A 24,651-nucleotide genomic window follows, 5' to 3' on the forward strand; every position below is an offset into this window, starting at 1 on the left:
TGTTTGTAATATTGCTCCTTTGTGAAATTTATTGATATTTTCTTGTAACTTAATATCTGATCATTTTTTGTGAATATGCCAAGGGCTATTGAAAAGAAGGTGGTGTGTTCTCTATGATCAGAGTGAGAAGTTGTACATATAGTCTCGAAGTTTCTATAGGTTTTACTTCATTAAGGTTGTTGCTTATTAGTTGGTAATATTCTTAAATGTTATATCATAATTCTGGCCTTTAATATAAAAACCTGTCCCTCTTTTGTTATGTCTTTTTAATTTGGGATTTGAATTTTACATTGCTAATACCTGGATATACTGCTCTTTTTCTGTTTCTGTTTTTCAGTTTGCATACTTCCTGTTTCCACTTGTCTGCTATACCTTTGTTCCTCTCTTTATAGCTTTTTTGAATCAGCTTGAGGTATGTTTCTTGTATACAAGAGGGTTGGGTTTTGCTCTGTGAGTGAAATTGAAAATTGTTTTCTTTTACTGATTAGGTAAAGCCCATCTAATCTTGTGAATTATCTGTTTATTCTCAATTTTGTCACAGCCTTTTATAATTGTGTATATTTTATTATATTTGCTATGTTTCTCTGTAAGATGTGTATCCTTTGCTCTTTAATTTAACACACATATTTTAGGTGTTTAGAAAAGTTTGCATTTTTGTTCTGGTGGTTTTCTTTGTGTTTACACCTTTTTTTTTTTTTTACACCTTTTTAAATATACATAGTTTCTTGTTTTCTTATTTGACCTATTGATGTATGGTTTATCTTCTTTTTCTTTTTTCTTTTTTCTCTGCATTGGGTCTTCATTGCTGCATGTGGGCTTTCTCTAGTTGTGGCAAGCGGGGGCTGCTCTTGGTTGTGATGCGCAGGCTTCTCAGTTCGGTGGCTTCTCTTGTTGTGGAGCATGGGCTCTAGTTGCACGGGCTTCAGTAGTTGCACCACGTGGGCTCAGTAGTTGTGGCTTTCGGGCTCTAGAGTGCAGGCTCAGTAGTTGTGGCACACGGGCTTAGTTGCTCCATGGCATGTGGGATCTTCCCGGACCAGGGCTCGAACCTGTGTCCCCTGCATTGGCAGGCGGATTCCTAACCACTGCACCATCAGGGAAGTCCCTGGTTTCTCATTTTTTATTTGTATCATACTTCTGTCTATTGCCTATTCTGTTTTCCTCTCTGCTTTACTTTATCCCATTTATTGGTTGAATTGCTTTTACTATGGCAAAACATATAACATTTATATGTCTTTCACTTTCATTTCTCCCAAGTGTGTTTGATCTTTTTTTCTTTCTTTTTTTCTTGCTTGCTTGCTTGCTTCCTTCCTCCCTTCTCCCTTCTTATTGGCTGTGTGAAGTCTTCATTCCCGCACGCAGGCTTTCTGTAGTTGCTGTGAGTGGGGGCTACTCTTCATTCTGGTGTGTGGGCTTCTCATTGCGGTGGCTTCTCTTGTTGTGGAGCACCGGCTAGGTGCGTGGGCTTCAGTGGTTGTGGCATGTGGGCTCAGTAGTTGTGGCTTGCAGGCTCTAGAGTGCAGGCTCAGTAATTGTGGCCCATGGGCTTAGTTGCTCCGTGGCTGTGGGATCTTCCCGGACCAGGGCTTGAACCTGTGTCCCCTGCATTGGCAGGCAGATTCTGAACCACTGCACCACCAGGGAAGCCCTGTTTTGTTCTCTAAATCGGCATCGTCCATCCACCTCTCAATCCACTTACCTACCTACCTACCAAAATGCTTTACCATCAGTCCTTTTGCTGAATTTTTCCTAATATCTTTTGGTTGAGAGAAGCTTGTCTTCTAGTGCAGAAGTTGGCAAGCATTTTCTCTAACAGACCAGATAGTAAATATATTAGGCTTTGCAGGCCATACAGTCTCTGTCATAACTGCTTTGCTCTGCTCTTGTAGAACAAAAACTACTATAGACAGTAAACAAATGAATGTAGCTGTATTCCCATAAACCTTCAACTATAGACACTGAAATTTAACACAGGTCACAAAATATTGTTATTTAAAATTTTTTTCACCAATTAAAAAAATGTAAAAAACATTCTTATCTCAGTCCCCATACAAAAACAGGACAGGCTAGATGTAATCTATGGAGGTAGTTTGCCAATATTTGTTCTCGAAAAGAGCTCATGGGTACAGAGTTCCCTAAGCTTTTGTATGTTGAAAAACTCTTTGTGTATGTGTGTTTAAAAGGCTTGATACTTGTTGGGCAATTTTGTTGGATATAAAATCCTTAGTTCATAATTAATTTCACTGAGTATTTGTAAAATGCTGGTCCATTTTTGCTTTGCTTTATATATTGTTTTTGAATGATGCCAGTTCAATGCTTTTGCCTTTATGTGTTACTTGATCTTTTTGCCTGTAGGCCTCAAAGATTTTATCCTTATCTTTGAAATCTTGTAGTTGAAGTAGGCTATATCTTGGAGTTGACTTGTACATTTTCAATGTATAGGTAGTCATAGGTCTTGTTTTTTTTAAGCTCTCTATTGGAATATAATTGCTTTACACTGTTGTGCCAGTTTTTGCTATGCAACAAAGTGAATCAGCTGTATTTATACATATATCCCCATATCCCCTCCCTCCTGCGACTGCTTCCCACCCTCTCTATCCCAGCCCTTTAAGTCATCACCCATCATCAAGTTGATCTCCCTGTGTTATTCAGCAGCTTCCCACTAGCTATCTATTTTACATTTCATAGGTCTTTTTTATTTCTGGAAAGTTTTCTTGGATTATAATTTTAAGTAACAGTTTTGTTCTATTGTTTATCTTTTTACCAGGACTGCAATAACATGTTATTCCTTCTGTCTTCTATTTACTTTCTGTGCTACCCTTTTTACTTTTCTGATCTCATTTTCATTCTATTGGTTGTTTTCTTGATCCTAAATATCCTTCAGTGCACGCTATTAAATTTTACTAAGGTCTATTCTTACTTGAGAACCTTGTAATTTATTCTTCATTTGTAAAATATTTTAGTCTTTTTTGTTCCATTTTTTTCCTGAGTTCAATCAAGTCTTTTAATTTCTTCCTGTGTTTTGCCCATTTATGTTTTTAGCTTTTCAATTTCTGATTCAAGGTAATTTTTAAAAATAATAACCAAATTTTTATTTGTGTCTATTTAATTCCATTTGGAGTATTATCCTACATTAATTTTTTTTTTGATTCATGATTGCTTTTCTGGGGTTGGGCTACTTCAGTTGTAATGTACTGAATCTAATTTTCTAGTTTTTTTCAGAACCCTATATGAACCAGTTAATTTTCTTGTTCATTTTTGTAGTACTGCATGTTTTACAGGATTCCTGGTTTAATGACACACCCTTCTATCAGAGTAGCAGAGACCAGATACTTTAGTGGATTTGTTTGTTTGGGTTGGTAGGGAGTGATTGTGTGTCCTCTGATTTTATGGATCTCTTGTCTTGCATGACCCCTAAATTTTTTTCTTTTGCTCCTTTTCCACTTCACCATCCAATTGCCAATGGATGTTCTATGCTTTTCCCTTCGGCTTACCAGTTTTCTCTCCAAGAAACTATGAGTTTTGAAGAGTGCACCTTCAAATTGCATGTAGTTTTAAAGTCCTCTGTTGTCTATGTTCAGACACTTGTTTTTTAGTATTTTCACACCAAGGATGAATTTATGCTTTCTCACAGTGTTTTTAGACCCACCTTGGGTCTGGTTGCTGTTTCCTCTCTTTTGTCTTTTCTTGGGTTTTGTGTAGGCTTATTTTTTCCTTCCTGTTTTTCTCTTATTGTTTTGGAGGAAACATTGGGAGATGGAGACCTAGGTGGCCTTAGTTGTCTTCAGATGCTTTAGAATTCCCTAAAAATGGATACACATTGAAAATAAGACTTCTTTTATGTTATGAGAGAAGGAAAATTGTTAAAATCACAATTTGTATTTTTTTGCGAAGACCACCACTAAAATGCAGCCAAGGTCATAGAGACCTTAATTATTTTAATTTATAGTAAGTCACACCGCTGTATGTGAGAAACCTTGAGAAGCCCATAATAGACACTTGATGACTTCATGGAATCTTTTGAAACTTGAGCTATTTGTCGACATTTGCCTCAGTCTTTTGAGTACTGCCAGAAACTTTACTTTGGGATAATGAAAATATGAGTAATTCATGCTGTTGAGTCATGTTCAATTAATGTAATTATAAAAGTTAGAGATTTTTTTTAAGCTCTTGGTAATGTCAAATGATAAACAATTCACCTGAATTGTCAATCATTTGAGAAAAGTTCCTTCAGACATTTTAGTCATACTGGGACTGTTAAAGATAAAAAAATGCCTGTACTTTATACAGGTGGCATAAAATATTATCAATTAAAATGTTTATTATTCTTACATGTAGCAAATAACATGTTACTATCATCAAATACCAAACCAAATAAATAATAATCCCCTGATTGTGACTGTAATGGTTCAGTGATGATGTTTATTAAATGATCTGCTTAAACTTTTATTGCTCATTGGGAGCAGATTAAATCCTCACTAAATCAATTAGATTAGAAATTCCAAGAAAGCAGTACAGTTAATGTGCAGTCTGTAATTTACATTTTGTTATACTTTAAATTTATTTGCTTATTTATTTATTTTTTGGCTGCGTTGGGTCTTCTTGCTGCGCATGGGCTTTCTCTAGTTGCAGTGAGCGGGGGCTACTCTGTTGTGGTATGCAGGCTTCTCATTGTGGTGGCTTATCTTGTTGCAGAGCACGGGCTCTAGGTGCGTGGGCTTCAGTAGTTGTGGCACATGGGCTCAATAGTTGTGGCTCATGGGCTTTAGAGCACAGGCTCAGTAGTTATGACACACGGGCTTAATTGCTCTGCAGCATGTGGGATCTTCCCGGCCCAGGGCTTGAACCGGTGTCCCCTGTATTGGCATGCAGATTCTTAATCACTGTACCACCAGGGAAGCCCTACATTCTGTTGTACTTTAAAGGAATATTCTGAACTACTTTTTGCAAAAGTAAAACATAGTTGACAATTACGTCTTTGAAAGATCTATGTATGATAGATCCTTAAAACAGGAATAAAGAAATTGTCAAGATTTGCTCCTGCACAGATTACTTACTAAGAATTTGCTCTTTAAGAAGTTACATTCACTTTTTCCCGCCTAATTGATGATTTATGCAACTCTTTTATTTCATTATTTTTTTCTTCTAGTTTTATTGATATAATTGCCATACAGCACTGTATTTTTTTTTTTTTGAATTGCTAACTGGTTCTATTTTTTATTTTCTCTGGCCCAGTGTCAGAGCCATTTCTGCAGGAGCTCCCAAACTGCACCCCCACTTTGTTCCCTGTTATCCTCAATCACTGATTTTACGTGGTTACTTGTGATGAAAACTTTTAGGATTTACTCTCTTAACTTTCATATATAACATATAGCAATGTTAATTATATTAATCATGTTGTACGTTACATCCCTAGTACTAATTTATCTTGTAACTGGAAGCATGTACCTTTTGACCACCTTCATGCAATTCCCCTTCCCACTACCCCCTGACTCTGGTAGCCACAAATCTGATCTCTTTTTCTATGAGTTTCTTTGTTTATTTGAAGTATAATTGACCTATAACACTATGTTCATTCCTGATGCATAATGTAGTGACTCAATATTTCTATACATTACAAAATGATCACCATGATAAGTAAGTCTACTTACCATCTGTCACCAGACAAAGATATTACAATGTTATTGACTATATTTCCCATGCTATAAAGTTCATCCCAGTAACTCTTAATTTTGTAGCTGAAAATTTGTACCTCTTGATCTCCCTTACCTATTTCACTCATCTTGTCACTCCCTTCTCTCTGGCAACCACCTGTTTTCTCTGTATATGTGACTCTGTTTCTTGGTTTGTTATATTTGCTCATTTGTTTTGTTTTTCAGATTCCACATATAAGTGATACCATACAGTATTTGTGTTTTTCTGTCCAACTTATTTCACTTGGCAGAATACCCTCTAGGTCTTTCCATGTTGTCACAAATGGCAAGATTTCATTCTTTTTTATGGTTAGTAGTATTGCATTATATGTACATACATATATTTATACATACCATATCTTCTTTATCCATTCTTCTGTCAATGGACACTTATTTTGACTGTTGTAAATAATGTTGTAATGAACAGAGGGGTGCATATATCTTTTCAAATTAGAGTTTCTGTTTCCTTTGGAAAAGTACTCAAAAGTGGAATAGCTGGAGTGTGTGATAGTTCTGTTTTTAATTTTTTGCGGGGAACCTCCATACTGTTTTCCATAGTGACTGCACCAATTTACATTCCCATCAACAGTGCACGAGGGTTCCCTTTTCTCCGCATCCTTGCCAACATTTATTTGTTCTCTTTTTAATAAATAGCCATTCTGACAGGTGTGAAGTGATATCTCATTGTGGTTTTGGTTTGCAACTCCCCGATGTTTAGTGATGTTGATCACCTTTTACATATGTCTGTTGGCTATTTGTTTGTCTTCTTTGGAAAAATGTTCAGCTGTCCACAGGGGGACAGAGCCATGTCCCACTGGTGAGCAGAGCAGGTGACCAGGGCCACTGGTTGTGGGGCTGGGGCTGGGTCCCAGGTTGGCTGGCTGCAGGACTTGGGAGTCCTGGGACTGGTGCCCTCATGCTGCTGAGGGGGACTGGTTCCCAGGGCACCTGGGTGCGGGGTCTGTGGGATCCTGGGGCCGCCCCCTGCCTACTGGTGGGCAGTGCCATGTCCTGGAGCATCTTGCTGGGGAACCTGGCTGAGCCTGGGGCTGGTGTTGGCCTTCCAGTGGGTGGGACTGGGTCCCCATGCAGCTGGCTACTCATCCTGGGGGGAGGTCCTGGGACTAGTGCAGACTGGTTGATGTGTCATTAAGCCCCCATCACTAATAGGCTGGAGGGAGGACTCCTGAATGGTACTTGCCAGCACTAGTGTCATCATGGTAGAATGAGTTCCTGGAAAATGGCTTCTGCCAGTGTCTGTGTCTCCAGGGGGAGTTGCAGTTGCCTCCTGCCTGTCGGGGAGGCTCTCCAAGATTAGCAAGTGGGTCTGACCCAGGCTTCTTTCACATTACTGCCTCTGTGCTGGATCTCGGAGCATGCGATGTTTTACGTGCACCCTTTAAGAGCAGAGTCTCTGTTTCCTACAGCCCTCCAGCTTTCCTGTATGCAAGTTCCGCTGGCCTTCAAAGCTAGACATTCAGGGGTTTTGTCTGCCTAGTGCAGGACCTTTAGGCTGAGGAGCCTGATGTGGGGCTTGGACCCCTCGCTCCTTGGGGAGAACTTCTGTAATTGTGATTATCCTCCTGTTGGTGGGTTGTCTAACTGGGTGTATGGGTTTTGACTATACCACATCTACACCTCTCCTGCTCATCTTGTTATGGTTCCTTCTTTACATCTTTAGTTGTGGAAAGTCTTTTCTGCTAGTCTTTAGGTCGTTCTCATCCAGAGTTACTCTGTAAATAGTTGTAATTTTGGTGTGCCTGTGGGAGGAGGTGAGTTCAAGGTTCTATTCTGCCATTTTCAATGCTCTTGTCTTTTAAAAACTTATCTAGTGTACTCAAATGACACTTTCATCTTCAAGAAGCTTTATCTCTACTACACTTCAGCTATGCATAAGCAATCTCACACTTTAAATATCATTATCACTTTGAAATGCTCCATTTTCAAGTTCTCAAACCAAAATTCATACATTCTGTTTCCTCAGATCTCCTGCTATCTCACTTGCACTGAGTAGCCACAAGGCCTTGGGCTCCCAGTGATGTCCAGCCCCTTTCCTGTTCTCTCCAGACCATTACTTAGTTCAGATTCGCTTGTTACCTAGAGCAGCCTGGATCCCTGCATAGGCTCTTTCAGTAGTGTCCCTGCTGCTATTCCAGGATCCCTTGCCTTTTTGGCCTGTAATTGTAACCGTACCCTTTTCTACTGTGGTCAGCCCCAGACAGGTCCTAACCTTACACTCAGACCTCTACACTGGCTTCACTATTGACTCCATTGTCTGACATCAGCTGAGCCCTCTTTTGTGTCTTTATTTTTTGGCGCCCTCTCTTGTTCCACCACACTTTTTCTTCTACTCCTCCACTCTTTTCAAGCCTTCTAACCTACTTTTATAACATCATATCTCACTATTCTTTTATTATACTTTTGCTTCAGTCAAACTGTGCTGTTCACCAATTCTGAAGCAGTCCATAAGCTTTCCCATCTCTCTGCTTTCCCTCTTGTTCTTCCCTCAGCCTGCATTAGTCACCCTTAGCATGGCTGTCAAAAGGCTATAAATCCTTCAAGGTCCAGCCAAAGTGTTCCCTTATTCATAATACCTTCCTTGGACTCCTCATTCAAAAAAAACTTTGCATTTCTTTAAAACTTTGTTTGTACTTCTCATATGGTATTTCTGTTATTGGACCTTACAGCTGATAATTTTGTTTGCCATAGGTATCTTTCAATACTGCTATGAGCCTCTGGAAGGCAAGGATGATAATCTGGTTTTTCTTTGTATTCTCAGCACATAATTGAAGATATGACACATGCTAGATATTTATTAATAAAGAGAAAAAATAGCAAACCATTATCTTTTTTTTTACATGTATACTGTCTTTTTTAAGTTTTTATTTTATTTTTAATTTATTTTTGGTTGCATTGGGTCTTCATTGCTGCGTGTGGGCTTTCTCTAGTTGTGGCGAGTGGGAGCTACTCTTTGTTGCGGTGCACAGGCTTCTCAGTTTGATAGCTTCTCTTGTTGCAGAGCATGGGCTCTAGGCGTGCGGGCTTCAAGTAGTTATGGCACACGGGCTCAGTAGTTGTGGCATGTGGGCTCAGTAGTTGTGGCGCATGGGCTTAGTTGCTCCTCAGCATGTGGGATCTTCCCAGACCAGGGATCAAACCTGTGTCCTCTGCATTGGCAGGTGGATTCTTAACCACTGCACCACCAGGGAAGTCCCCAATGAACATTTTAAAGCCTAGTGCATTAGTTTAGCTAACAAATAATGGTGACGTGGACAAGGGGAGTAGTGATGGGTATTTGCTCCATTCTGATAATTCTAAAAATATATATGTTGAGGAGCACAAATTGTCCAGCAAAATTAGAGAAGAATTCTAGTTAACATGGTCTACAAAGCCCCATGTGTGCTTAATCTTTTGTATCTCATCCTCCAGCATGCTTTCCCTTGTTTCCCATATAGCTATACTGGCTTGCTTGTAGGCATTCACACGTGCATGCACTCATTCATTTATTCATTCAGTATTTATGGAGCACCTACTCTGTTCCAAGCAGTTTAAGTATTGGCTATATTTGTCAAATAGGACATATAAAGCCTTTGCTCTAATGCCAGCTTCCGCTTTTCTTGGGAGAGACACAAAATAAAACAAAATAGTAATAAGCTATTAAGTAAATAAATCAATAAATAATTTCCAAGTATTAGTGCTGTGAAGAAAATGAAGCTGTGGCATGTGTTAGAAAGTGATGGTGTGGGAAGGCAATGTTAGCTAGGGTTATCAGGAAAGATATCTTTGTGGAGATGACATTGTAGCTGAGATCTGTGTGACAGAAAAGAACCAGCCCTGAGGAGATGGGGGAAGTGTTTTTCAGACAAAGGGATGAATGAGTACAAAGGCCCTGAGGCTAAAACAGGTTTGAAGTGGTCAAGTAACCCCTGTGTGCTAAATACTGTTCTTAGGAGCTAGTGACATTGTGATAAAGGAGGCAGGTCTACTCTCAAAAGGTGTGATGTGAAGGTTGGGCAATAGGCAAATAACAGGAGCGCAAATGAGTGAACCAGTTTATTTCAGATAATGATAATGCCTTAAATAAAATGGGTGATGTGAAATAGGACGCACAGGATGGATATTAGTATCCACTTTCGACAAATGATAAAACTGAGACTCAGAAAAGTTAAAATTGCTTGTGTCATATTTTAGAGGTGTCAGAGTCTTTAGAGCCAGGTCTGTCTGACCTAACGCTCTGTGGGCTTTCCATGGCAGCACTGGCCTCTCTGATTTTAGTCTTCTTTTGGGGAACCCCCATCACATTGATCTGTATCCCTCTTGTAGCTCTTTCCAGTTTTTTCCAGTTATCTTTTAATTCCATAAGTAATACATTCTCCTTGTTAATAAATAAATAAATATTATAAATATAAATAGGTATTTAATATTAATCTTTCTAGAACATTTCTTATGTACTGAGATACTTTGAAAATGTGGCATTGTTTTGTGTGCATTATTTTCGCATAAATGGTATTATAGTCTTCATATGCTATGAAACCTATTTTTTCATTCAGTGCGTCTGGAGAATATATGCGTATTTATCCATTCTTCTATTGGTGAGTACTTAAGTTATTGACGATTTTTAGCTAATACACAGGTGCTGTATATTTCTATCATGCAAGTGTGCTAGAATTTCTCTAGGTTAGAGACTAAGAAGTATGATTGATGAGTTCCTTATCCTTACTGTTTATCATAATGGCTTGGGGCTTGGCTTACTTCCTTATTCTGGACTGTAAGCTGATTGCTAATAGCAGCTGTCTTTCTATACCCAGGGTCTAGCACAGAGCCTGGGACAAGTACCTACTAGACTGAGATATGTGAAAGTGCAGTAAAAAAATGTTGCCTGCCAGTCCAGCTATCGCACCAATAGCCACTGCAGCCTCCCTCAATGGTGTGCCCTGAGGGGAATTCGGGATGGAGAAAAACGGAATACTGGCCCTGGAGAGTTAAGATGCATAGCTAAGGAATACTTTCAGTGAGCCCAGACTCTTGTATCTTCCCATACAAAGAAAAGCACTGAATTCATTAACCTGAGATGTCTGTTTTTTTGTGATTAGCAATAATCTTTTGGTGTTCCACTACAAAGTTCCATTCCTCACCACCCCTCCCCCCCCGCCCCCTGCAGGGAAAACTCCTATATCCTGGCTCCTCAGAGCTATCTGAGAGGCTGTCTCCCAGGCTCTAGTAAGGTCCCCGACTAAAACGTAACTTGCAGCTTTTAAGTTGTGCATTTTTTCCAATCAGCAGAAGAAAGTCCTAGAATTATATGTATTCGGATCAGTCCCTTTGGAAGCTTTCTTTTATGAACAAGCCTTCCTGTATACACATGGCTCTACTTACAGCCTTGAGCAAAGCCGGAAACTGGAGCCCCCCTTTCTCTCTCTCTCACTAACTAGCCTATCTTTATCCCGCTTATCTTCCTCCTTCCTTATTCTGTCTCTTCCTTTTCTCATCCTCCTGCACTTAATCCTTATCTCCTCTAACCCACCTCTGCATTCCCCACTTGCTTTTTCCCTGGGCTGAGAGTTGCTGAAACTGAATAACTGAACCTTAATCAAAATATCTATGTGCCTGACAGATATACCTTTAGAAATTTGCATGATATCGCAACAATACATGCGGTCCTATTTTTATATCAGCCTAAGATTTCAAGATAGACTTGAATCATCTCCATCACACATGTCAAGTTGTCCCCCCTCTATTATGCTCACATTCTATGAAGATCACTCATTCCATTTATTGCCTTCATCACAGGGGCATGAGTCATAAAAATAATGAGAGAGATGACTAGGGAACAATATATTAGCAATAATAGTGACACTAATTCCACTCCAGAGAAGAACAATCCAAGAAAGAATTTTCCCTGCGCACATATGTTGTTTATAGGCAAAGAAGTTTAACTGTCTGAAGAGCAAGGAAAATAGGCAACTAGGATTACATAGCAGTGCTTTTCATCCAAGTTGTCCAAAAGCTTTATAAACCTGGATTTACCTAATGCCCTAGAGCAGAGGTAGGTAAACTGTGGCACACAGGTCAAATCTACTGCATTGCCTAGAATTTTATTTTTGTAAATAAAATTCTATTGGAAGACCAAACACCACTTGTTTTTGGTATTAATTATGGCTGCTTTCTTGGCAGGGTTGAGTAGTTGGAACGGAGATTGCCTTATGGCTCCCAAAGCCTAAACTATCTACTGTTTAGGCTTATATAAAGTGTATATGAACTTATATAAGGTATGTATAAACTATCTGGCCCTTTACAAATGTAGTTTGCTGACCCCTGCCTGCCCCATAGAAAGAGCAGAATGCGATGATAATTCAGTAACTGTTCCAAGAAGGCGTGGATCTGCAGACTCTCTTCTGTCTAGCATAATTGAGCCACACAGCTGTTCATCCAGCTAGTCCCCCTTTCTTTCTGCTGTCTTCTGCCTCTAATCCTTCATCCGTATCACACTGCCAGAATCATCTCAGGAAAATATTGGTTTTGTTGGTTCATTTTTGCCAGAACTCCTCTGTATCACTTTTAAGACCCTCTTGTTATTGCACTTTTATTCAAACTGACTCCCTTTGATTCCCCAACACAGTCTCCTTCTTCAGGTAGGTTAGTAATGTGAATGTACCCTACAGAGACTGTGGTGAGGTCCTGCTTCTACGCATCTGCCCAAGCTGTCTTCCCTCTTGGAATGTGCTTCTTGCTCTCTAGATGACATATGTAAATCTTACCCATTCTCTAAGACCCAACTCCAGAATCCCACTTCTGTATGACTCTTAGCAACCCAGCCTATAGAAATTGATCAGTTTTGAGGACCATTCGTGCAACATATGGCTTCTAGTAGCCTTATAGATGCCAATCATTAGTGTTTGTTTTTAGTCTCCTGTTCTCCTTTACATCTGTGTTTTAACTTGATAAAAAAAATCTAGCATCCTATCTACTTTGCTAACATTGCTCTAAACAAATGAAAGCCAAGTGTCTGTTTTCACTTGGAGATATTTTAGTGACTATAACTAGGTAATATTTTTCTAGAAAAGCAGAACACGTGAGAACAAAAAAGTCTTTCTTGTCAGCCTAGCAACTTCCTCCTGCCTCTATAAAAATTCATTTCCCCAGTCCATACTTAAGTCAGAATTGCTAAGAAGAAAAATGCCACTTTAATGAGAAGGAAATCAAATGAACCATGAATATTAACATTTTCAGAATTAGATGGATAGTAAAGACATCAATCCAATTGAGTACATTTTTAGGAAATCATGATTTCCTAGGTCTAAATATGACCAGAATATCATGAAAAAGAAATTGGTACATAAATGTGCTGTCAGTAAGATTCTATTTTTTCCTCACTTCCACAGTACTGTTTCTTAAGCCCAAGTTGAATATTTCACTATGGCAACATGAAGTAAATTACCCAGCATCAGATTGAAATGGAAAAATTCTAACATATATATGGTACAGTAAGCCAAGATATCACTGTAAGTGCTCAAGAGCAAGATCTTTTGTTGACTGTTTGCTGTTTCTCGTCCTTATGAAAAAATAATCTCTCAGCTCAAGGCTTGTCCTGCCTTTTCGTTTCCTCTGCTATCTCATTAACTACAAGCCACCTCCACTCTGACCTTTCTTTAAGTATGTCCCACATATTGCCGACTAAAGTTTTTTTTGTTATTATTCAGAAAGTCAAATTAACTGAGGGTCTTGTATTTTATTTGACAACCTTACCCTAAACCATTCACTTTGCCAGGTTCCTGTTGCTGAGAGTGGGTAACACAGTGCAAGGCTCCTCCTCTTCAGCCAGTCACCCAAGCCAGAAACCGGGAAGGCATATTCGACTCTTCCCTCTCAGCATCGTCTCCATCACTAAGTCACATCCATACAATGAACTTGCTATCACTAAACATTAGTCCCTTTCCATTCTTAATGTCGCAGCCCTAGATCCAGCCCTCGTCGTCCTCAGCCTGGATCTTTGTAGTAACCCCCTGAGTGGTCTTCATGTTTCTCCTCTTGTCTTTTTTATATTCATCTCTATCTGTTCCCTGCCTATCTCGCCAATCTTTCCTCTGACCCAGCTTCCTGCACCTCCCTTGCATGTTGTCTTCCAGCCATGCTTGTTGTTTGAACGTGCCATCTTATTTCTCATCTCTGCCTTGATTCCAGTGATCTAGAATTAACACTCTTCCCCCATGCCTGCCTAAACCTACATTCCTGCTCTGCTGCACCTGCTGAGCACTTACCTTTTAAGACTCAAAGGTCTCTACAACTAAAAGCTGTTTCTTATTACTGTGCACTTCCTCAGTTAATGGATGAGGCTTCACCACACATCTTCTCGCCTACACTGAACCTTTCTAAAAACACAGCAAAGTGGGTTAGTGTTAATTTGTCACGGGGAACTGCAGTGGTAGATGGCTTTATGGGGCACATGCTGCTTTGTCCATGTAACAAAGTCATCACTGCCAATGACAGAGTACCTTTTTGCCAGGGCTTAGTTCAGGAGCCAGGAAATCAGCTTAGGGTCCAAGGACCAGGCTAGACTAATTTAGGAGAAAGGACGGGATGGGAAATTGGGGGAAAAATCTCTCTTGCTCACATTTAGTTTGGTTTTTGTCATGTCTTGTTTTATATTAATTAAGACTTTTATTTATTTACTTACTTGGAACTGGGAGCGTAGACCACTATTTGAGGAAAGCTGAAAAATCATGAGAAATTGGGGTAGATACCCAACCCTGTTTTAATAAAATAACTGCCAATGTGAATAGCATGGAAGAGAAATCCATCATTTTTTTAGGGTGTATGGTTACAAAATTCTGTAGACAGTTATATAAGGAAGAAGTAGGCCAATTTACAGAGGTCAAAGGAAAGTCACCCCTAAGATTTTAAAAGCAGCCACCTTTAGTTGGAAACATGGCTTACTTAAAAAAAAACAAAACTTAAAAACCTTATTGCTTTTTGTATGTCCTCTGCTAAGCACGTTTAAATGTTGGTTTCCCCTGACAACCTTTTAAGAATTAGCTCATAGGTGTATGCTTTGTTCCCTAATAAGGCTTTTGCGTGACATTTAAAGCGATGGTTCTCAATCTTGGCTGCATGTTAGAATCACAAGGGGAGTGTTTAGAAAATACTATTACCTTGGACCCACCCCCAGAAATTCTAATTTAATTGGTCTGGTGTGAGACCCCTGGCAACGGCATTTTTTTCAAAGACCCCCCCAAGGTGATTTATGTGCAGCCAGGTAGAGAAGCACTGATGAAATTTAATAATTGACCTCTCTTACTGAGGTTTTACCTTTTACTTTATATAAAGTGTACCCATTCCAAGAACAGTCTGAGCTGGATGCAAGGCTGCAGGCTGGTTGCATGTAGGAACAGCACATACTTCTCCTGTGGCTGCTCCTCTTCAGTCAAGTCTCTGGCTACTCAGAGTCCATAGCCCACAGCCCAGATAGCTGAAAGTTCTGTGTTATACACAGGGAACACACTGCTGATTCATCTTCAGCCTCATAAGGGGCTGGAAGTCTTGATCTTATACGTGGTACTAAAAGGTAGTTGCTTTTTTTAATCCTGAGAAGGATGCTTTAAGGAACAAATAGACTTGGAATTCAACCATGCTGCTCTTACTCAGGAATGTAATAGGTTTCCAAAGGATAAATGAATTCCAAAGTCATTTCAATAATTACACTTATATAGAGACACAATTTGTAGAATTTCCAGTAACATTAATTGTCACCAACTAAATTATTTCCATGTATACATTTTCCCCTTCCCCTTTTGTATAAATGGTGATAAGAACAATTAGAGTGAATGTTTCTCTCAGCCTACCATTTAACATTAAATCGTGCCAATCTGAAACAGGAATCTGATCTCTTGGGATTTTATGTCCAGTAACTGAAAGCCCCAGGGCATCCTGCATAGGGGTGCTGTCTTCATCTTTAGTAAAAGTTATGTAGGAATTATGGGAGTTACTACTGATATTAAACATCATGTGTAGGAGGTAGTACATTCTATGATTTATAAATTGACCTATAAACAGCAGTAGGAAAAACAGTCTAGCAGCAAACATAAAACTGATAAGATAAATAAAAGCATCAATATTTTCAAAACACAGGAGATTCTTTTTATAGCTGCAGGAGATGATTGCTTTCATTATTATCTCAATTCTTACCTATTTTTTCTGTAGTTTAGCAGATCCAAGCCTCATGTCCTATTGTGTTGTCCTGAAAACATGCTTCCTGAGAGTGGAAAAGAGTGAGCACGCACTCAGTGGCCTCCTTCTCTTTCTCATGAGGTGCTAAACAATAAAAATCTCCAACCAAAATGATATTCTGTGGAAAACCCTCTAAATTCTGAAGCCCTCATCTATATGATGACTCCTTTATTGCCATGGATGTGCATAGGAAGTTCAGGTGTTGGGAGCATTGTGTCATAGACTCCCTATTCCTACCCCTCCTATTGGTAAATGGTCTTACCTGTGTGGACAGCAAATCATGGTTTCAGCTTTCTAATGGAATGGCTACTCTGGAGTAGGAGGGAGGAGTTGGAAGACTGGGCAGATAGATCTTTTGCGGGGGCTCTTTAGGTAAATGTGGCCCCAGTAGTCATTTGAAGTTACTTTATGGCCAGAAACAAAAGGAGATAGATAGATAGATAGATAGATAGATAGATAGATAGATAGATAGAGAGGGGGGTGGGGAGAGAGAGATAGGAGAGAGAGGGGGAGAGAGAGAGAGGAGGGAGGGAGGGAAGGAGGATGCTTTACATCACAAAGTAGGACAAGGTTTTGCATGTAATGTTGCTTTGATTGCAGAGCAGAAATACTGTTAAACTCAACCAGCATAATCTATGGCTAGGAGGTTTCTGGTTGGCAGGGAGCAGAATTGAGGGACTGGGATAGAAGCCTTTCACTCCTTTTTAGTATCCTAAGCATGATTACCATATTCAGAAGGGTAGTACTTGGCACTACCAGGAGAGGAAAATTAGGATTCATCACCTTCTCTTATCAGCCAGTGAGAAAATGTTGAATTTGGTGTTTGGTCAATTAGATTTGTTAATGTAATTCTGTGTCTGCAGTACTTTCAAGATATGTGCTGAGGGTAAAATCACCATCTGGGATAGTGTAATAGGTACTCTCAAATATCACACCTACTAAACAGAGCAGGATACTCTTTGAATTTTTAATCTAGTTCTTCGGAGCCAGAACCAGAAACAGGAATTTCTGATGAAATGATGGTTGCTATTTCTATATGATTTCCCCAAAATGATCTGACATTGAGACACCACATACACACATCCACAAAATAGTCACAGGTTTATACATTCTTCCAGCATGGGCCCATGGGATTACTACTGGATTCATCAGGGATCTGTGGATTCTTCTTTAAAGATATCTTGGGTCTTCTTTTCTTCCTTTCATGCTGCGTACTACTGCAAATAGCCTTTTAAAAAAATTTCATTGAAATATAATGTAGCTACAATTTTACCAGGCAAGTTGTTGGGATTGGTTACAGAAGGATCAAAAATGAATTTTTTAAACAGGACATTACTTGGTTCATTTTGGATAAAAGTAAAAGAATAAAAATGCATCTGCCGAGCTTGCTGAAATTTCTATAAAATCTCCTCTTCCATTTCCATTGGTATACCTCGGTGAGACTCATTTCTGTACTGTTTTTTGGTATATTTTTAAATTTAAAAAATTGTAAAATATACATAACAGTTACCATTTTAACCATTTTTAAGTGTACAGTTCAGTGGCATTAAGTACATTCATGCTGTTGTGCAGTCATCAATATCATCCATCTCCAGAACTTTCTCCATCTTGCAAAAACTCTGTACCCATTAAACACTAACTTCTCACTCCTCCCTCCCCCCAGCCCCTGGCCACCACCATTCTATTTTCTGTCTCAGTGAATCTGACTACTCTAGGTATCTTATGTAAGTAGAATCATACAGTGTTTATCCTTTTGTGACTAGCTTATTTCACTTAGCATAAAGTCCTTAAGATTCCTTCATGTTGTATCTTGTATCAGAATTCCCTTCCTTTTAAAGGAATATTCTATTATATGTGTATATACCACATGTTTTTTGTCTGTTCCCCAGTCAGTGGACATTTAGGGTGTTTCTACATTCTGGCTATTGTGAATGATGCTGCTATGAACATGGGTGTGCAAATATCTCTTCAAGTTCCTGCTTTCAGTTGTTTTGGGCATATACTCAGAAGTACAATTGCTGGATCATATGGTAATTCTGTATTTAATTTTTTGAAAAACCACTACTTTGTTTTCTGCAGTGGCTGTACCACTGTACATTCCCACCAGCAATGCACGAGGGTTGCAGTTTCTACACATCCTCAACAGCACCTGTTATCCCCTATCTTTTTTTTTTAATTTAATTTTTGTGACATTTTAAAAAATTGAAGTATAGTTGATGTACAATATTATGTAAGTTACAGGTGTACAACATAGTGATTCAAAAGTTTTAAAGGTTATACTCCATTTATAGTTATCATAAAATATTGGCTATATTCCTCGTTGTACAATATATCTTTGTAGCTTATTTTATACATAATACACAGTCTGCTTCTTTTTTGTTATAGTCACTAATTTTTTAGACTCCACATATAAGTGATACCACACAGTATTTGTCTTTCTCTTTCTCTAATTTGACTTATTTCACTTAGTATACTGCTCTCCAAATCCATCCAGGTTAGCAAATTTTCATTTTTTTTACATGGCTGAGTAGTATTCCATTGTGTGTGTGTGTGTGTGTGTGCGTGTGTGTATACATACACCCTACATCCTCTTTATGCATTCATCTGTCGATGGACACTTAGGTTGTTTCCTGTCTGTTTTCAATGATAGCCAACCTAACGAGTGTTAAGTGGCATCTCATAGTGGTTTTGATTTGCATTTCCTTAATGATCAGTGATATTGAGCAATTTTTCATGTGCTTATTGGACATTTTTATACATCCTCTTTGGGGAAATGTGTATTCCTTTGCCCATTTTTGAATTGGTTTTTTTTTTTTTTACATTGAGTTGTAGGAGTTCTTTATGTACTCTGAATATTAACCCCTTATCAGGTATATGATTTGCAAATATTTTTGCCATTCGGGGGGGGGTTGCCTTTTCACTCTGTTGATAGTGTCCTTTGATGCACAACTACAGTAACTTTTTTAAAAAAGTTTTTATTGGAGTATGGTTGATTTACAATGCTGTGTTAGCCTCTACTGCACAACACAATGAATCAGACATCCACATACAGCTATCCCCTCCCTTTTGGACTTCCCTCCCATTTAGGTTACCACAGTGCATTAGATAGAGTTCCCCGTGCTATACAGTATGTTCCCATCAATTGTCTTTTTTATACATAGTATCAGTAATGTATATGTGTCAATCCCAGTGTCCCAATTCCTCCCACCCCACCCCTTTCCCCCTTGGCATCCATACATTTGTTCTCTATCTATGTGTCTCTGTTTCTGCTTTGCAGATAAGATCATCTATATGGTTTTTCTAGATTCCACATATATGCGTTATTATACGATATTTGCTTTTCTCTGTCTGACTTTACTCTGTATGACATTCTCTAGGTCCATCCACGTCTCTACAAAAGACCCAGTTCCATTACTTTTTATGGCTGAGTAATATTCCATTGTATATATCTACTACATCTTCTTTATCCATTCCTCTGTCGATGGACATTTAGGTTGCTTCCATGTCCTGGCTATTGTAAATAATGCTGCATTGAACATTGGGGTACATGTATCTTTTTGAATTATGGTTTTCTCTGAGTATATGCCCAGTAGTGGGATTGTTGGGTCATATGGTACTTCTATTTTTAGTTTTTTAAGGAACCTCTATACTATTTTCCATAGTGGCCGTATCAATTTACATTCCCACCAACAGTGTATGAGGGTTCCCTTTTCTCCACACCCTCTCCAGCATTTATTGTTTGTAGATTTTTTCTTGATAGACATTCTGACTGGTGTGAGGTGATACCTCATTGTAGTTTTGATTTGCATTTTCTCTAATAATTAGTGATGTTGAACATCTTTTCATGTGTTTGTTGGCCATCTGCACAACTACAATAGCTTTTAATGTGTCCTGCTAAACCCAGGCTCTGCTTCTCTCCATCCCTCCCCCTCTCCTTCACTTCTCACCCTTTTTCTCCTTTCCCCTCCCTCTTTTTCCTCTTTCTCAACTCCTCTCCCTACCACCTTCTTTCCACCATCTCTACCCCTCCCTCAAATGTGTAGTCTCTCCTCTGCAAATTCCTTCTCTTCCCTCAGGGTTCACTCCCTTCGTAGTTTTTAATTTTCATCCGAAGGCTTTAAGTAGACAGTAATAGATGCTAGGATCAATCCCTGAGCTTTGATAGTTTGTGCAACTACCATATTTGCATAGCTGTCACTTCTTTTCAGTGAAGAGCCATAAGCCCTGTGGGGCTGAGTCAATTCTCTAAGTAGATTGGCTTTCCAGCATTACATGGACGCCAGGTCTTGTATGCAAGTGCTCCCAGAACATAACATTTTGCTACCCTGGAGGATCTGAGAAGGTGGTTCAAAGGAGGCAGAAGGGTCTCAGTGCTTGGTTGTTCTGGAAGTATCTTTGAGAATAATATAATGGAACAAACCCTGAAAGTGGGCCAGGAAACTCCACTGAATTTCCTCCAAAGACAAATATGTGGAGAAGAGTTCTGGGTTATTGCTTCCTGTGCAAATCAGCTGATGTGGACTACATAACAAGTAAAAAACCAAAGCAGAAATTGTTCTTACTATGAAATGGTGAGTGTTAATAGAACAGGTAACAGAACTACTTTGGGGACACAAAACATACAAGGAAAACCTTTTAAAAACTTATAGAAGGCATAACAACTAATAAACATAAGCATTCTTTATTCTGATAGTAACTTTATTGTAAAGTACACACACACCAAAACATACTTTTACTAAAAGGCGAAAAAAAAGCACGCAGAGGTGCCTTAGGAATAAATTATTATCCATTTGTCCGTGTCTTTCACAGCATTACTCTTTATTTTGCACAAATCCTATGTAGTGGACAGCTTTTCACTCCAGAATGAGTTTTATTTTATTTTCTTGAATTATTAATGATACACTTTATTAGCCATATTTCAACATCATGGACACATTTTTCACTGAAGGGACAGTGGCTTGGGTGTGAAAGAGAAAGCAGCTATGACCTCTCCTGGCAGCAGTTCTGTTTCCCTCCTCTGACCCCGGGAGGGTACTCCATTTTCCTGCCATGATTTCTTGTAAAGGGGACTGTGAATTTCTCCCACTTCCTTTTCAACAGAAGTTGAGAAAATTCCTGCACTCAACGAAATGGGACTGGGCATCTGGGGATTTGAAATACTGACTTTTCAGCAGGTCCTCATTTACCAGTCAGTGCTAGGCTTTGGCCTCTGAGCCAGAGCCTTCCTGCTTTTGTATTCATTGGCATTGCTATGTTAGCACCTCCGGGGAAAATCTCTTTCTGAAAATATCCTTCTGTGTAATATGGAAGATTTCCAGAAAAGCAAAATGTGTAAAGTTTTCTTGTTTTAGTCCCTCAAAAATGCTTTGCTTTCCCCCATGTTTTCCTTTTTTTTCCCTTAATGCCTCCATCTTGTTTGCTCTTTAATGAAAGGATTATACCATCATCATGGTTGAGAGTTTAATTTCACATTATCCTGAGGGATGTACTCTTCCAAATTATCCTCATGTCAGTTCAGTCATGGGAATTACATCTGCATTTTTGAATTACAGTGTTTGGCAAATGTCCCTTTAGGGTTTCAGTTGTTTAAAAAAGGCAGGGAAAAATACTGAAAATTGCTGTCAGAACACCATGTTCAGTGCTCCAGAAAAGGTCTTTTACCATCTTACTACATTCTTCAAGCTACAGTATGGAAGAAATATAATAGCAAGTGGAAACTTCTCTTCTAAAGAGCAAATAAAACTAGTTTTTAGGAAAAAATGATAATATTGCCTGAATTCTAAACATGAAGTGGTCCCTTCCAGATCCTTTTGACTCAGCAGTGCTAATTACACTTTGTCCCTTGGCCATCTTGAAATCAAGAATGGCATTTCATGTTAGTCACCAAGAAAGTCACCTTAGTCTGGAAGTCTAAATAAGTAGGTTGCTGTACAGATCCACTATGTACTCATCAAACAGTCTAGAAGCACGTGGACTCAATTGTTGACAGTGATTGTTTCTGGGTGGTGGGATTATGGATTTTTTTCCTTTCACTTTTCTGTCTTTCCTAAATTGTTCACAACGAGCATGTAGTTTTCATGATTTTCTTAATCTGGGTTTCCTTCAGAATCCAGAGCCTGAGACAAGTGCTCACATGAAGTGTTCTTTTGGGAGATGGTCTCAGAGAAGGAAGTGGAAGGAAAAGAAGAAAGAGTGGAAAACTGGAAAAGTAAAACAAGGAATCAGTTACCACTGGGTCAACAGAGACTCAGTGCCGGTGGACCTCCTGAGGAGACATGCAGAATGCATTGTACAGTTATCTTCTAGATATGCATGGATGAAAGGAGCTTTTATCCACCAGTGCCCACTGCTTCATGGGTCATTGGTTACCTTATATGGTGCTAACTTCATAGAAATTCTGTTTGAGCCTGGGCAAGTGCCAAGCAGCTTTACAAAGATGCCCCTGCTGTGACAGCATGTAAAAGCTCTGGGTCTGGGAGGAAGAGATATAAAAAGGTGGCTGAAAAGACTGCTTGCCACAGAAAGGGCTAGAGTAAAAGGGAAGCCTACAGAATGTGAGGCACACGAGGTTCTAATATAACAATGCAAAGATAATAGACATTTTCATTTTGCAAAAAAAAAACCAACAAAAACATAATAATAATAAAACTCTTGGAGCTTTGTTTGTTGCTTCAAGTGAAAATAGATATTTTTTGTTTGTTTGAGACATAGGTGCTTGCATTATTTTTCTATCACTGCTGTAACAAATTGCCAGTAATGATTTTGGTGTTTGAGTGGCTTAAAAAAACACCCATTTAACTTTGAAGACATTAGGCTAAGTGAAATAAGCCAGATGCAAAAGGACAAATACTGTTTGATTCTACTTATGTGAGATACCTAGAGTAGTCAAATATACAGAGACAGAAAGTAGAACAGAGGTTACTAGGGGCTGTGGGGGAGTGCAGAGAAATGGGGAGTTGTTTAATGAAAATGTTATGGAAATGGATAGTGGTGATAGTTGAACAACAATGTGAATGTCCTTAATGCCACTGAACTTTACACTTAAAATGGTTAAAATGCTAAATGTTATGTATATTGTACCACACACAAAACCCCACCTATTTATGATCTCACAATTCTGTCAGTCAGAAGTTAGGGTACTTGGCTCAGCTAGGTCCTCTGATTAGAATCTCATTAAGGCCAAAATCAAAGTGTCAGCAGAGTTGTGTTCCTTTCTGGGGACTCCATGGATGAATCTGCTTCTGAGCTCATTGAGTTTGTTGGCCAAAATTAGTTCCTTGTGTTTGTAGGACTGAAGCCCCATTTCCTAGCTGGCTGTCAGCCAAGTGCTGGTCTGTGCTCGTAGAGGTTGCATTATTCCAATCACCTGAGCATCTTCTCACTCTGTGTCTTCACATTATCTTTTCTCTGTCTGTGTCCAAATTTCCCCTTTTTATGAGGATACTAGTCATATTGGATTAGGGCCCACCTCATTTAACTTGATTATCTCAAAAATACCCTATTTCCAAATAAGGTCACATTCTGAGATTAGGACCTCCACATACCTTTTGGGGGTACACAATTCAACCCATAACCCATTACCAGGTCGAAATAACATATTTCCAAGATTTAGTGATTAGGATGTGGACATCTTTTTTGGGGAGGGACACATTTTGCCCATCACACCTTCAAACTTTCCTTTATGACCATCTGTTAGAGTAACCCTCAGAGCGGTCACACTCCTTGATTCATTGGCACTTTGTAGCAGATATTGATTTTGTTAGTCTAGAATAAGTTTAAAGAGGAAGTAACATTATCTGAAAAAAGATGTTCACAGTTGCATATAATTACCCAGGAAATTTCTGGAGATAAGAGTTAACATTTTCTGATTATGATTATCAGTGATTATCCTGCAGGACCGCTTGGGGTGGGCTGTATGACAGGGGTGTGTGTGTGTGTGTGTGTGTGTGTGTGTGTGTGTGTGTAAAGACTCCACTTAAATGGCCTTACCCAATGCTGTTTTTTTATTTTTTAAAATTTTTTCTTTTTCTTTTTTTTGCCGAGTTTTATGGTTTTATTAACACAAAATGTGCACATGAGCTGTCTATTCATTTTCTTTGCTGCACAGCCTGGCGTTGGGATTAGTGATTCTGATGGCCAGTGGGGCTGCTCTTTCCACAATGGCTTTGCTGTTTTTGGAGGAGACTTTGTGAGCAATCTCAGCACAGTGAGATTTGTTGAACATCAGCAGCACTTCAAGCTCCTTGATGTTGTGGACCAGGAACTTCCGGAAGCTGCTGGGCAGCTTATGCTTTGTTTTCTTATTGCTCCCGCAACCGATGTTGGGTATCAAGATCTGGCCCCTGAATCTCCTGCGCACCCTGTTGTCAATGCCAGTTCCGCTTAATCTTGACATATTGGTCTGACTGGTACCAGATGAACTTCTTGGTCCTCTTTTTGATGATCTTGAGCTTCACCAGGGGTCTGAGGGTGGCCATGGTGCCGAGTAGCAGATGGCTGCCACCTCCGTAGGCAGCACAGAGGAAGAGCCCCAATGCTGTTTTTTAAATACTTAGAGGAATAAATTGTAACCTATGTCCTCACTTTCAAAATTCTTTTCTTTTCATATAAGGATCTCTTTGAATTAAGAATCAAACTTTCTTGAAGGCCTTCAGCATTCATTTATTCCGATTTATTTTCCTTTCTTTCTTTTGAAGTATTTTTCTCTTTCCCTTATCTTTTCATTTGTTCATTC

At 39.1% G+C, this 24,651-nt stretch overlaps 1 pseudogene; it reads right to left on the reverse strand.

Annotated features, from left to right (window-relative positions):
* Positions 1-24,000: 24,000 nt before the first annotated feature.
* On the reverse strand, positions 24,001-24,427 carry LOC130842290 (60S ribosomal protein L32-like; annotated as a pseudogene).
* Positions 24,428-24,651: the final 224 nt, after the last annotated feature.

This window comes from Hippopotamus amphibius, chromosome X, assembly GCF_030028045.1.
Source record: "Hippopotamus amphibius kiboko isolate mHipAmp2 chromosome X, mHipAmp2.hap2, whole genome shotgun sequence".
NCBI lineage: Eukaryota > Metazoa > Chordata > Mammalia > Artiodactyla > Hippopotamidae > Hippopotamus > Hippopotamus amphibius.